A 12012-nucleotide genomic window follows, 5' to 3' on the forward strand; every position below is an offset into this window, starting at 1 on the left:
CCAATATATATATATATCAGAATATCCAGCCATCAGAAAGAATGAAATTTGCCATTTGCTTGCAACACTATGGACAGAGCTAGAGAGTATAATGATAAGTGAAATAAGTCCGAGCAAGACCAATATTATATTAGTATCATTCATGTGTGGAATTTAAGAAACAAAACAAATTAACAAAGGGGAAAAAAAAAAGAGAAAGGCAAGCATGCACAAGTCGGGGGAGAGGCAGAGGCAGAAGGAGAAGCAGACTACCCGCTAAGCAGGGGGCTCGATCCCAGGACCCTGGCATCATGACCTGAGCCGAAGGCAGACGCTTAACCCGACTGAGCCACCCAGGCGCCCCAGTTTTCCTGTTATTATTAACAGGACAGGCAAAACTCCTCTTGACCCCCTGGAGCCAATACCAAACCATCACTCTTGCCATTCCCTGTGCCCCTTTCCACTCTGGTGGCAGGAGGGAGGGAAGGCCACCAGTCACTGTGTCACAAGGGTTGTCCGAGGCAGCCACAGAGCTGCTGACCCTCTGCCTCGCTCACACTCCAGAGGGCCTCACTGCCACCATCTTGAGTCCCTTAAGGATGATTTTTGGCTAATTAGCTCGGTGAGGGAGTGCGGGCTCAGAGAAGCTTGGGGGAGGGCACAGGGGGGGAAGGTGCTTCGTGGATGCATGCAGCCCGCTTTCAGGATCAGGAAAAAAATACACACCAGCACTCCCAATGGAGTAAAATCTTGCAGAGGGCGGTTAGGGCCCAGTGAGTTTTCTCTGAAGCATTGCTCTGCTTAGAAAAGCCCCATTCCTATCACTCTGTGGAAGCTTCGATAATAAAAATAAAACACCAGATAGCTGATTGGTCCTGTGTCATAACAGAGTCCTAAAGGGTTCATACCTGAGTTGCTTACGAAAAGTTAATGGTTAGTCAATTCTGGGCTGACATATTTCTGGTCTAAGCTGTTTGTGTGTCAAAACCTACGTCTGCAGGAAAATATCTTTTGCTTGGAGGCTCCGTGGCGAGGTGGCAGCTTGGAAACAGGGCAGGGCAGCTGGGTGCAGCTCCCACCGCGGGGACCCCTCAGTGCCTCACCTGCTTGGTTCCAGGGTGGACTCCATCCCAAAGGGCGATCCCAGAGCTGCTCGTAGGGGGTCTGGCGCTGGGGGCCCCCTGGCACTTTCCCTCGTCTGCCTGATGCCAGGGGTTTCATGCCCACAGCCCATCCTCCTGGATGGACGGCCTCGACTGGGCTCGGGTTCTGGCACCCCCTCCTGTTGCTGCCCCCTTGGTGATGTGGTCATGGGGACCACACATCTCTCAGGCCGTGTGTAAAAAAAAACTCAAGCCAGAAAACGGAACAAAGCCCAGTTCTCACAGGGTGAGGAAGTAGAGCTCTCCTTCACGACATATTTAGAGTCTGACCTTCTCTTACTCCCTCCCCTGTGACCAGTGGGCCAAGGCACCATCTTCTCATCTGCAGGACAGCGGGGACCTCCACCTCTGCCCCTCTGCTCTTCCTCTACACCGCAGCCGGACCCTACCCCCTCACCCCGAGTCACAGCCCGAGAGGGTCTGCAGGGATGACCTGCCACCCCCACCTCCTCCACTCTCCCTTGCTCATTCCACTCCAGCGCTGCGGCCCCTGGCTGTTGCCTACATGCCAGGCATCCTGCCCCCTCCTCCAGGCTGTCAGTCTGGCTTGCATCCCCTCTTTCAAGTCTGCTCAAATGTTATCTGCCCACCCTATCTGTAAGCCCCACCCCACCTGTCACTTACTACCACTTAGCATACCATTTGTATCTGTCTCCCTCCGACTAGGACATGAGCTCCCCTGCGTCCCCAGGGCCTGGCACAGGGCCTAGCACCTAGTGGGCCCTCAGTAGATACTCAGTGAATGGATCGCACGAGATGCCGAGCTAGGCTTTCCGCAGGGCCTGTGTTCTGGTTCTTTGGGTTTGACGAGAGAGGCGCCCACCTCCTGCCTTCCCACCCACCTGGATGTTGCCAGCGATGGGGCATCAAAACGAGGTGACTGGCAGGGAAGCACAGAACTGCTCGCAAGCATGGTGCCCCCGCTTCCCCACCCCGTCTCCTTCTCCACGCTGCATTCCTCAGGCCAGGGCATGTGGGCATTGGCCAAAGAGAAGGCTCCACGCAGGGCAGCAGGCAGAGATGGAAAAGACCACGCATGTCATCTCAGACTCATGATGACTTTTGGTGAGCCACTACCAAAGTCATTTAACCTCCGTCTGTTTTTCCTCATTGCTGCCGGCAGCCGAGGCGTAACTTCTGGGTGATCACTCAGGGGCTGAGGGGGGTGCGCGTCAGCTCTTCAAGGGCACAAGGGGATGCTGGATACATGGCGGTTCTCCTCTGGGCACCCAACCCATTACCAGCCTGTGACTTAGGCTATGGGGAGACGCTGACTGTGAAATAAATAAAATAATGTCTCTGGGCTAAAACAATAGGCATCATATAATTATAGAACAAAGTGCATATTGTTTTCTGGAACATGAATACTGGCAACTGAAATCAAATTTCCCTCATTGGAATTGGGGAAATTACTTTAAAAATTGGTTTATAAGAAGCTACATAAAACTAAACCTGTAATCCTTCCTCTCCTGAATGTTCTTTGAGATGTGTCTGAATACTGCTATCAATGCTTGATTGCATCTCTGTAATTGTCTTTTTATGGATGGCTTTTTTTTTGGTTCTGATGCATAGAAATGTATTAGCAAAATCAAAGTTCCTTCCAGAAATAAAACAGATGCCAGATTAGACCATTCTTTGTACTGATGCACATCTGTCTTTGGGAAAGAGACAATTTTACTAAAACGTATAGTTTTTGTCTTTTAAAAAGCTTTTTTGTAAGTATCTGCCCTTAATAAAGAAAGTAATTAAATGAGACTTAAGTATTAAACAATACTTAAGCAGAGGCGAGATGGGGCATGTTGTCATAGTGATACATGTGACTGGGGTCTAAGTAATATGAAAATGAGCCATCGATGCAGAATATTTAGTGACTAAATGTTAAACACAAGGACTCCAGGGTGACTTCAGAGTTTAGGTTAATGATGCTGTCAAAGCTACAAGTTAAGACTCAGTTTAGACACATTTATTCTGAGCTTTTCCGACTCTGCCCTTCTCAGAGCCGTGTTCTCAGGAGCCCTCTGCCCTGGCTTTCTTTGGGGAGGATGGAGTCAAGGAGAGGGTTTTTTCTCCATGCCAGTTTAATTGTGGTCCCTAGAATTCACTATCCCTAGCATCCCTGCTGCACATTTTAGCAGGATGGACCCAAACACTGAACAATATGCAGCCCCTTGGCGATGGCTGGCCTCAGAGAAGTCTGCACTCACATGTCCCATATCCAGACCAAGCAAGGACCAGATGCACCCCGGGTGGGCACACACAAACATCCACGGGAAGACACACAGTCCACATGAGCATGCATGTGCATACTCACGCTGCCCGAAGCCCCCACCTCATGGTTCTATAGCTGACTACCCTGACCCACACTGGGGTTCCCGTGCTGGTCACTTCCTTTAAGACCCTTAAAGACATACTTGCCACTCTGCATGTACCTGCTCAGAGTCCTCTTGAGAAGTCCCTGCAGCCTGAGGTCATCCCTAAGAAGCTGCTGAGCATCTAGGGTGGGGTGGGGCTGCTACAGATGGTCACATGCATTGTGAGCCACCCAAAGTTGGTCAGTTCTCTTGCTCAGTCCCAGGCCTGGGCCAGGGAGCCACAGGCATGAGAGAAGTCACTGTGGGGAGGGCTCCCGGCTTCCCCAGGTCTGCAGGGACTACCACTGGCTGACTTGGGTTTATATGATCAGTCTCCCCCATGACTGTGCATGCCAAAGCGGAGGCACCTCATCCCTCTGCAGACCACCATATTGTCCCCGATGCGTGGCTCAGTCGGTGTTTGCTGGACAAATGGAGGTGTGTTAGCTGAGTGTGCTGGCTCTTGGGGAGCCCTGAAGGGAAGGGTAGTGAAGAAGTAATGTCATCCAGAGAGAGGTCTAGGCTTTGTTTTCCTGGGGGCTTTGGCCACTAGACAATGAAACATACGATTTATGATGGGGGCTCTGCGCCATGCCATGCCAGTTGTGTCTCCCCAGGGCCTGGGGGCTGGACGTCATCCACGTGAGCAGGGCATAATCAAGCTCTACCAGCACCTTTGCACACCAGGCTTGGGCGAGCTTCGCTGTCAGGCGATATGTTGTGCACGTTCTTACACGTCAGTGCTGGGAACAGGATATGTGTGTGACTGCACCAGGAGAGGACAAGGGAGGCTCTGCATTTGGAATCCCCTGGATTCTGCCCCATGGGACTTCTTCCCTTGGCCAATCTTTTCTTTTCTCTTTCTTTTTTTGCTTATAAACCACAGAAATTTCTCATAGTTCTGGAGGCTACAAGTCCAAGACCAAGGTGTTGGCAGGTTCTGGTGAGAGCCCGCTTCTTGGTTCTTGGAACGCTGTCTGTCTCTTTGCTATAGCCCCACATGGTGGAAGAGTCTAGGACTCTCCCTTTTTATAAGGGCACTAATCCCACTCAGGATGTGTCTACCTTCACGACCTAATCACCTCCCCAAAGTCCTACCACCAGGTACCCTTCCAATGGGGACCAGGTGTAAACATACAAATTTTGCTGGGATACAAACATTCAGTCTGTGGTACAGATGGTTGCTTCCACACAAGCAATAATGTACAGAGAATAAAGGAGTGCGAAATTTGGGTATAACACAGAAACACGTAACAGGCTCACACCAACCTAACTCGAAAAATAGATTAAATGTAGGATGCAACATTTTTAAGCACAATCTCTGATCTTTGAGAAGAGAAGTACGTGAGACGAGGTCCACACTCACTCCAGCTCTCTGTTAGAGGGCACCTTCCAGACCACAGCCCAGACAACCAGCACCCAGAGAACCACAGCAATGGAAAAGAGGTCGGGACACAGGGCCCTGGAGGTACCTGGAATCTGAGAGCTAGTATTAGCAGAGAGGACGGGGCTTTGAGGCTTTGAAGAGCACCAGGAATTTCAGAGGGACATCCTTGAGTCACTGGCTGGACACCGATGTACAGATGCTCAGGCTGAGATTCCAGGCCTCACAGAGCACATATCCTGGAGTTCGTGAGCTGAATGGAGGTTCCAGAGATTGCACGCTGTTGAGAGCTACTGGGGTTCTGACCGTCCAGAATGGAGAGACCTTGGCAAACACCCTGGGTATTCCCTTGGCTGATTTTAACCTATGCTTATCCCCAGAAATAAACCGTCAATGTCGGTGTAAGAGCTCTCAGTGAGTTGAGTCCTTCTGGCAAATTATTCAACCTGAAGGTACTTTTGTGTACTCCCCAAACTTGATCTTGATGCCAGAATGAGGGAGGTCTTGGGTGGACTGCTATCTCTAACTTCGTAGTTGGCTCCACAATTCAGTCAGGGGGATTCTGACCCAGTTGTGTGGATGCTGAACATGTCGCCTGAGGGCAAAGTTGAATGTCCAAGTGCACACAGGTGGCTAGGCACTTGTACCAGAAAGCTCATGTCAGAGTCAGGGCTCTGAGCACTCAGAGTGCCCAATCCTCAGAGGCCAGAGGACAGACACCTCTTGACTCCAAGACTCCAGGGTATCATGTGGATGAGTGGCAGCTCATGGGGCCCTCTCGTGAGTTGTAGGCCTTGGATCCTTAGCTGATCAGCCTGGCGTGCCCCCCTGGGGCAGGGTGGGGCTCAGGCGACACAAGGCACAGCAGCGATCACCTGAAGTTCCGGACTGTCTCTAAGCTGCCTCCGCCTGGGCAACCTGCAACCCTCCCGGGGGGGGGGGGGGGGGTGGTGCTCGATCGTGAATCGCCAGTCTGAGAAGGCCTAAGCAGCTCCTCTAACCTGAACCACACTCACAGGCCAGACAGCCGACTGGCATTCTTGCTGTCCTTGAAACACTCCAGGGAGCATTTGATTAGGGATGCCTGGGTGGCTCAGTTGTTTAAACATCTGCCTTCGGCTCAGGTCATGATCCTGGGGTCCTTCCTGGGATCGAGTCTTGCATCGGGCTCCCCACTCAGCGGGAAGCCGGCTTCTCCCTCTGCCCCCCGCCCCCCCCACTTGTGCTCTCTCCCTCTCTCAAATAAATAAATAAATCTTTAAAAAAAATTTCCTTCCATGGCTCATTTTAGGGACCGAGAAGGCCTGCAATCAGGAATTTTCTCCTGATACAGTGTTTTAAATCCTTATACAGACATACCTCATTTTATTACCCTTCACAGATTTTTTTTTTTTTTTTTTTTTTTACCAATTGAAGGTTTGTGGAAGCTCTGTGTAGAACAAGTCAGTTGGCACGATTTTCCCAACAGCATTTGCTCATTTCATGTCTGTGTCACATTTGGTAATTCTTGCAATATTTCAAACTTTTTCATTATTATATTTGTTATGGTGATCTGTGGTCAGTGATTGCTGCTCATCAAAAGCTCAGAGGATGGTTTGCATTTTTCCAGCAAGAAAGTATTTTTTAATTAAGTATGTACTTTTTTCAGACATATGTTAGCGCATACTTAAGAGACTCCAGTATGGCATAAACATAGCTTTTATATGTACCGGAGACAAAAAACTTCATTTGACTCCCTTGATTGCAGTTTTTGCTTTATTGGATATTCACATTATTGCAGTGGTTGGAACCGAACCCGCAGTATCTTTGAGGTGTGCCTGGATACTGCTGGATGGAGTATAAACCAGCACAGCTCTTTTGGAGGGAGATTTGGGGATATCCACCACACTGAAATTGTGCTCACCCTCGGATGTAGTCATTCTGCTTCTGAGGACTTATCTTACAGATCTACTTACAGCAGTGTGGGAAGGCTGATTATTGCACTATTACGGGCAGTTAATAAAGCCTGCCAACTGGCTGAACGTGAGCTCCCTTGAGTGGGGCTGGGGAGGAGAACTGAGACAGGGCAGGTGCTTGGGGCTCTGCATCCAGGGTCTAGAAGCTAGATCCTCCCTGAGGGACCCTGGACCTTTGACATGGGGCCGGAAGTGGTCACTGATCACAACTGAAGCTTTGAAGTTAGTACTACGAGGGAAGAGAGGTGACCCCGAAGAGACCACTGAGCAAGCAAAGGCCCAGTAGAGGCCCCTGGCAGGGCGGAGCCCTCAGTGAGTTCTACAGGCTGCTGGGTCCTGGGTCCAGGCCAGTCTCTTGCGGACAGCGTTCTGGCCAATCCTCATAGTGGCTTGAGCTCATCCAAAACTCAAAAGGGCCGGATGTCCATCTGCAGCCAGGTTCCTGACACAAGCCAGAAAGAACTGGCCAAAGCCTCTGAGTGCTTCAAGTATAGTGTTTTCCAAGATTTTAAAACAAAATGTACCCAAGCATTTAATGAGGTTATTTTAATGCAGAACCTACAGCCACTGTCTATCGTGTTGCAAACAGCTCAACGTGCTAATCAAACACCTCTCATCTTTTTACAATGGATTCATGACTGGTTCATATAAAGACAATAAAAATTAAATGAGTCATGAGCTCCTAATACATTCTCTTCTGGTCTTTTTAATAACTCACTTCCAAAGTGGAGCTGGCTGAGAGCATATGCTTCGTTAGAGTTATTTGTTCCTGGTTTTACACCGTTTAGGCATGGGAAAAAAAGTGCACCTTTTAACACATCCTTCAAACCCTGGCACAAATACCTTCTTCTAATGGGTTTTGTTTTTCTGCTTTTATCACTGTACTCCGCCTACCAACATCTGAAAGCCCCAAACAGCGAGATTTGGTGAAAGAAAAAACCCAAAAGAAAAGAGTGACTCTTTCAAGTCATTTCAGAGATACTGGGTTTGTTATAGGCTTCCCCCCCCCCCCCCCCCCCCCCCGCCTTTTGAAAAAGATGAATACAATAGAAAAATGTTTCCTCTGCCTGAGACTCTCCTGGCCAAGCAGTTCCATGGGCTGTGCTCAGAGCCTTCCGTCCCCTGCCCCTGCTGGGGTAGAGTCCAGCGGGCTCATGAAACCCTGCAGCCCCGTCCCCGTGGGGCCACATCCAGCGTGGGCACATTCTGCGGGGGCCTGGGCACCATAGTGGGGAGGCAGGGCCAGCCAGCCCCGCAGGGAAGCCTTGGCAAGGCTGGCTGCTGGGTGTTGTGTCCCCAGAGCAAGGCCAACTGCAGCCCTGGCAAGTTCTGACCCTCTGAGTTACTCTACCCCATTTGCTTCATGGAGCTGTGACAAGAGGCAGATGACATGCTGCTCGTGAAGGGACCAGCATGATGCCTGGCCCCCAGACACAGGTTAGAACTCCCGCGTCGACCCTAGCAAGGATTCGGCAGCTCAGCTCTGTTCTGTGACTCCGGGGATGTCCCCTCCCTGCTTCTGCTCCCCTCACGGGCAGGTCCCCGGTCCCTGACGTAATAAGGGACAGGGAGGAAGACAGTCATGAGGGGAGGGCAGGTGATAACCGTGGAGGAAGGACGTGCGGACTAGCTTTGGGGATGCCACTTCACTTCACCCTGAGTGGTTGCTGCGCGGTCTGGGCAGAAGGCTGAGGCCCGGAAGGGGTTTGCACATTCAGTTTGTGCAGAAAGTAAGTCAGCCTTCCCTCTCAACCCCCAGAATACTTAGTATGGTGGTCAGGGTACAGGGAGGGGTGCATGGATCTGCCTCTGAGATGGGCCCCCAAAGCCTGGCTGCGAGCCCTCAGGAGACAGGGCCGGCAGGGGCTGCTCGCTGCGGAAGGCTGAGGCTCTGTGGCCCAGGTGAGAAAGCCAGGGGCCTGGTGGGGTCAGGGGTGTTCCTCGTTTCTCTGTGGGATTCCCGTGTCCCATAGGTCCCTGTCCTATCACAGGACTATATGACCTCACGGCCTGGAGAGTCCTCAAAGGTTAACCTCGTTGGTCCCCTGTCTGCAGTGGGCCGTGGGAGGAGGCCGTGGGAGGAAGCCTAATCCAAGGCCCCCTTGCCTAGAGGTGCAGCAGGATTCCTGGTGCTGCTGCCCATCTCTGGGGACTCTGCGCTCTTTTTTCCAGCCCTGTCCTCTCCTGGGGCGGGGGGGGGGGGGGGGGGGCGGTTTCCCAGCTGCAGCTGAGGCCCCATCCCTCAGGCCCTGGGCTGCAGTGAGGCTCGGGCCTCCTGCAAAGGGGTGGCTCAGGCATCCTCAGGGAGCCCACCAGGTCCACGCTAAACCCCCTGGCGGCCCCGCACAGACAGCCTGGGCGGCTGCTCCAGTGTGATCTCCCGCCATTAGGGAAGTTACCGAGGAGGCAGACCCCCTCCCCCACCCCCGCAGGCCACTTTCATTTCTGGGTCTGATGTATCTGGGGTTCTCCTTGGTTGCAGATGTAGTCTTAGGCTAGAAGGGGCTCCGGACTCTTGCAGGACGAACTTCTGACCATGCCACTCCCCAGTTAAAAATCCATGGTTCCCACTACCCACAGGGAGTGGCCAAGATCCTTCAGGTTAACATTCAAAACCTGTCAGGTTCTGGCCCCACCCTGTCACTCTCGACCTCTCTCTTGATTATCCCTGTCCCCTGAAGCCAGAACTTCTCCTTCCTCTGGCCCCCAAAACCGGCTTCCTCCTTCTAAATAGAGAACATGCCATACTGTGTTGTAATTCTGTGCTTGTGGATACGTGGTCCCCCTCGGGGCTGGGGAGAGTGTCTTTGCTCCACCCTCCGGCTCAGGGCCTGCGAGTCCCCGGCACTTAGCGAATCCAGGGGCTGATTCCCCGTGTACACCCTCTGGACAGCCATACACACACTGGGTGACTCCGGAGCGCTCCTGACAGTGACACCGCTCAGTGGGGAATCCGAGAGGCTCCTTCTCACTTGGCTCCGGGCTAGAGGGGTACATTAACTTTCTGATCAAATATTATCCTGATGCTCGAGGCATCCTTGATGTTTGCAAGTCAGAAAAGTTTAATTACATGTGTCATTAGGATGGCATTCTGTAATAGCTCTGTGACTGAATTCATTAACTGAATTCTTAACAGATAAGACAAGACAAATTAATATTTTGTTGCCCATGAAAGCTTCTCATTAAGAGAGCAGTGAAAAAGTGATTAATATTTTGTTGCCAATCAAGATGTCTCGTACAAATGACAAAGAAGGGAGGCCCACACCTCGCGGCGCTCTCTCATCTGCCTGCCTTGGGATTGTGTAGGTGCGGTGTTCCTGTACCAGGTGCCAATGACAGTGGCCAGCGGCGTTCCCGTCTGGGGCCGCGGTGGGCGGGGGCGGGTGTGGGCACACCGCACGCCGAGGGGGGCTCTAGGACTCAGCAATCCCCGATCTTCGTTCCATCGGGGCCGCCCCCCACTCCCCATCATGCCCCCCCCCCCCAATCCCCATGCCCTCGTCTCTTGCCTGATTTCCTCCTGGGCCTGCTGTCATCCCTGTCCCCAGAGTGGAGCTGCCACTTAGGAACACCTGCTGTGCGCTGGGCACGGGGCTAGGCGCTTCACACACACGGTCAGCCTGGAAATGCCCACGTAAGGGGGAGAGTATCGTCCCCAGTCCCCGACAGGCTCACAGAAGTTCAGCGGCTTCCCCAGGGCTGCTCCGGACTTGCTGGAGATGGCTGGTCAGTGCGTCCCAGGATGACGTGGACACCCCAGGGTCACATCTCCCTGCCTGGGGAGCCTCCCGGGGCTGCTTGTTGGGGACTCGGGCTGCAAGGTGCCGAGAATGTTGTTTGGCAGCAGCGGCAGTAATGATAATGAGGATAGTAAGATAAAGTAATAGCGGTACTGATAAGGACCGTGATCGCAGTTAGCACGGGACAGTGTGCTGACAGCATCCCATGTGTCTCCTCATCCAGTCCTCACTCTGACCCTATGAGGCAGGAGCTATTATTTATCCCTGTGTCACAGAGGAGGACCCCGAAGCTTCGAGAAGTCAAGTGCCCTTTCCACGCTCATTCAATTAGGAAGTGGCAGAGCTGAGGCTTCAACCCAGGTCCCTTTTTACCCTCAGAGTCTGTGCTGTGCTGCTTCCCTCTGGGCCTGAGGCAGAGGGAGGCGTGTGTGTGAGTGTGCGTGTGTGTGGCGAGTACCTGCATGCATCAGGTGAGCATCCCTGGGGCGGGGGGGGGGGGGGGGGGGCTGGTGTTGCCCTGCGCCCTCATGTGGGGGTTTCTGGGCAGCCCAGGGCCCTGCCTGTTTGCAGGCTGCTGACTTGACCATGAGCAGCAAAGTGTTTCCAGGGAGGTAATAAGAGGCCATTAATCTCTAGTTGCACCCACAATTAACCCAAATTGCTAACCTCACTGTGAAAAGTAGAAATGCAATTGAGTTGATGCTGGAGGCATGTTCGAGGGAGGGGAAAAAACACTCAAAGTAATTTAATTAACCGATGGCAAGTGCATTAAGAGGAGTTCTGCTTCCGCCTTTATTTCTGGTGTCTCTAAATAGAGCATCAAGTAATGCACATGGATGTTCAGACAGACACGGGCGGATCTGTCCTAGTTTTGAATTAATTACCACTGGCCAAACCCAGTGTAAAGCTGATGCCCCACCCTGAGAGCTTTTGCACACACAAATCTGTGCATCCCAACACCTCCCCCACTCCAGTCTTTGCAAATAGGACACCACCTCTCCTTGCTAAGATCCCAGACAAGCCCTGGGCATCTCAGGCTCAGAACACAAAGGACTCTGCCCACTCGGCCTCTGTCCATCAAGCGCTCACCAAGGTTGTGCTGGCATTGACATTCGGAGATGGGTAGGATTCAGGCTGTGCTCAGCACCGTGGGGAAACTGCAAGGAAATAATCCTGCCCTACGTGACAGGGGTGGGAGAAGGGGACTCCTCTTCCAGGTGTGCCCAAGATAGCATTCCCCACATTGGCCCATCTCTTCCTATCTGCTTCCCCCATGATCTCCAGGATGCAACAAAGGGCCTAGTGAGTAGCAGAGTCCCAACTTGGTGGTTTCCACAGAATTGTATGCTGGGCTGTCTCCCCACAAAGCAGTCTCGCAGTTGGAAGGAATCTTCAAGGTCATGGGATTTAGCTGCCCTTGTGTGGCTAGTAGCATTGCTG

The 12012-nt window shown here is 52.2% G+C and overlaps 1 protein-coding gene across 1 annotated transcript in view; it reads right to left on the bottom strand.

Annotated features, from left to right (window-relative positions):
* The window catches only part of FSTL4 (follistatin like 4), a 403664-nt gene that overhangs the window by 47753 nt on the left and 343899 nt on the right, over window positions 1-12012 (bottom strand). The gene's annotated exons all lie outside the window — the stretch shown is intronic.

The sequence above is a fragment of the Zalophus californianus genome, chromosome 5 (genome assembly GCF_009762305.2).
Source record: "Zalophus californianus isolate mZalCal1 chromosome 5, mZalCal1.pri.v2, whole genome shotgun sequence".
NCBI lineage: Eukaryota > Metazoa > Chordata > Mammalia > Carnivora > Otariidae > Zalophus > Zalophus californianus.